Here is a 3563-nt window from a genome sequence, read left to right as displayed (position 1 = left end):
ATCATATTTTCTCCTATCAACAGTTTGTGGATGACACCATTATCATGGGGGACTCAAGCATTTCAGAAGCTAGAATCCTGAAGGACACCCTTTGTAAGTTTGCTTCTGCTTCCAGTCAGCTTATCAACTGGGTAAAAAGTGAACGGTTTTTCATCAACACTCCTGAGAGAAGACAACATAGAATAAGCAAAATTTTGGAATGTCAGATTGTTGATCTTCCTGCTACTTATCTTGGTCTCCCCTTGGGCATTGCTCCACCTGATTCCTTTTGGAGTTCTCTGGTGGACAAATTTCAAAGAAAGCTCGCTGGCTAGAAAGGTGCTCTTTTAAGTAAGGCTGGCAAGCTTCAACTTCTTAAAGCATCCCTTCAAAGCATGCCTATTTATGCCCTTAGCCTCTTCAGAATTCCAATTAAGTATGTTGATGCCATTGAGAAAATTCAAAAAAAAATTCTTTGTTCAGGGGTTGAGGAAAAGAAAAGAATGGCTTTAGTGGCTTGGGACAAGGTGTGCAGATTGAAAAGTAAAGGTGGTCTGGGCCTGAGAAGAATCTGGACCCTCAATGAAGCTCTCTTGTCTAAACAGGTTTGGAGACTGTTCCACTCTGACAGTGAATGGTGTAAAATTTAGAGAAGTAAGTATCCTCTTTTGTCTTCTTCTCTTCTCTTTCATCAATTCTGATTTCAGTATTAATGGGTCCCATATTTGGAATCATGCCTCTAAGTGTAAAGACAGTATTGCTAAAGCAGTGAAATGGAGAGTTGGCAATGGTAGGAAAGTTGGATTTTGGGAGGATCCCTGGCTTTTTGATAAGCCTTTGATTGAAATCCCTGATTGGGCCCCTTTTTATGCCCCCTGTATTAGAGTCTTTGGCTCCTTGGTTGAGGGGTATTGGATAGGTGATAAATGGCATAACATTGAAAGTATTCACCCTGACCTTATCAATCTTAAGAACCATCTATCTTCTACCTGGTTGTACAATGAGGAAGATTCCCTTATCTAGAAATATGAACCTAAAGGCAACATCATTGTCTCTTCTATGTATGGTGTTCTTTCCCCTGCCCCCTTAGAGAATCCCTTTTGGTCTAAAGCTTGGATAAAGGGTCTTATCCCTAAGATCATTTTTTTCTATTGTCCTTCAAAACAAAATATTGACCTTAGATAATCTTAAGGTTAGAGGCTTTTCCTTCCCTAATAGATTTGCTTTATGTCTTAAGGAGGAAGAGTTTGTGGACCATTTGGCTATCCACTGTTCCTTCACTGTTTCAATTTGGGAGAGATTTCTTAAGAATTTTTGCATGGATTGGGTGTTTCCTAACACTATCAGTGAATTGTTCCATTCTTGGAGTTATCATTGGTCTAACCCCTCTTCGAGATATTTGTGGCAGTTATCTCTCCCTCACATTCTGTGAGAGATCTGGAAAGAAAGGAACAACCGCATCTTCAGGGACACTTCTCTCACCCAGGCTGTTGTTTTCTAGAAAATTCAAAGGGCTATTGTGGAGAACATTGGGATCATTGGGGACCCTTGCATTTCTGCCAACCCCTTGGAAACTCACATTTTCAGCTCCTGGAATCTGAAGAGTGTTGGTAGTATTGATCCCAAACTAAATAAGAGACTAGAAGCAAGATGGCACACTCCCCCTCATGGTTGGCTCAAAATCAACTTTGACGGAGCTACCAAAGGCAATCCTGGCCCTGCGGGATGTGGTGCAATTCTCAGAGATGAAAATGGCAGTTGTAAGGAAATGATTGTTGTTCCTATAGGTTGCCAAACTAACCACATGGCAGAAGCTATGGCTGCTATCTAAGGTATTCTCCTGGCTAAAAGATGGAACTGTCCCCATCTATAGATTGAAGGGGATTCTAATAACATCATCAAGTGCCTAAAAGGAACTTCTAAGCCTTCATGGACTATCAACAACATAATAAAGTCTACTAGAGATCTCATCAAAACTTTCAAGAAATGCTTCATTTCCCACATGTATCATGAAGCTAATGGTCCAGTTGACTGGGCAACCAATGTGGCGGTCAATCAAAACAATATGGTTACCTGGAAGGGTGAAGAGGGTCTCCTCGATGACGTCAGATCGATCATATTCATGGATCGATACAATAGTACCCCAAAGATCATATTCATGGATTAATAGGAGGGCTATGAGTAATTATAATAATGTCAGCACCATTTATTACAAGACAAAAGCCACCTTTTCCCATGCTTTCTGGTTATATGTGGTAGCTTCGATAAATTTCTTGCCTATAGCTCTCTGCAACTCTCGGCATTTTGTTTTGAAAAGCAAAAAAATGGGAGGAAATAGACACCGCTATGAACCCAGCAACTGTAAGGAGTGGAAACAAAAGGAGGTTGTTTGGAACATTTTTCAAAAGGGCGGGTTTTCAAAGTTTATGGAGAGGCTCCATGGGAGGGACGCCACAATCACTAACTTTTTCTGCAAAAACTAGAGGAAGGGAACCATGAAGATGGGAGATCAAACAATCTCCATTGATGAAGACCTCATTGCTCAGGTCATGGGTCTTCATAGGGAAGGAAGCAATTATTATAGAGACAAAAAAATGAGCAAGGAGGATATTGATTGATACCCTGAAATGGCAAAGGAGAAAAAGTGCCAAGTAAAGCTAAGTAAAACCTACTACTCGCCTAGGGCATTTGTTAAGCCATGGAGGGAGGTCTTGTTTGCTATTATGTGTTATGTTACCTTGGATGGCAGATTCACAAAAGTGTATGGCTATCATTTTGTGTTGCTCAACCATTTCAGGCATGATGAAAAAGTTAATATTCCATATTTCTTGTTGTGTTCTATGAATGCTACCATTAAGGCCCATAGAAAGAACCCTAAGGGTGATACAACCATGCATCAAGGTCTTATGGTGTTAATTTATGACCACCTAAAAGCCAACCAAATTGCCTGTCCTCAGCCTTCTATCTCTGAGTCTAAGGAGGAAGGGTCAGATTCTGGTTTTTCAATGGCTGAGGAGTCTGAAAGTGATTCGATGAGTGAATCAGAGGAGAGTCTGGATGATTCTGAAGCTGAAACTGGTAAGAAAAGAAAACAAGTGAGTATTAGGCCCTCCTCCTCGAAGGGTAATAAAAAATCAAAAGAAAAGGTTTTCCAGATCCGCTCCTCCTCGGAGGAGAAGGTCTCTGAGGATTCTGAGGATGAACCCCAGTCTCCTCAAAAAAAGAAAACTAAAACTTCTATTCAGACAAGGAACAAACAGAAGAGGTAGGAAGATAATGTTATGGAGCTGGAGGAACAAGTGCAGAGAAAGGATCTTGAAGTTGACCAAAAATTGGAGGAGGAGACCACAGGGGAAGGTTTTGATCAAGGGGTCGATGGAAAAGTTGATAAGATCACTAGTGGCGACGTCCCCAAAAATGAACAAGACAATCCTGGTGAGAAAACCCCTCCTTCAAATCCTCCCACTGAGGGATTGAGAGGTTTTGTGGACACCATTGATTGGTTAATTAACAGTTACAAGAAATTTGTGGAGGATAATAAGAAGCTGAGCCACAGGGTCCAAATTCTGGAGACAGTCAGTATT

The sequence above is a fragment of the Cryptomeria japonica genome, chromosome 7 (genome assembly GCF_030272615.1).
Source record: "Cryptomeria japonica chromosome 7, Sugi_1.0, whole genome shotgun sequence".
Taxonomy (NCBI): domain Eukaryota; kingdom Viridiplantae; phylum Streptophyta; class Pinopsida; order Cupressales; family Cupressaceae; genus Cryptomeria; species Cryptomeria japonica.
The sequence above is the reverse complement of the archived record's forward strand: the minus strand, read 5'-3'. Positions refer to the sequence as shown.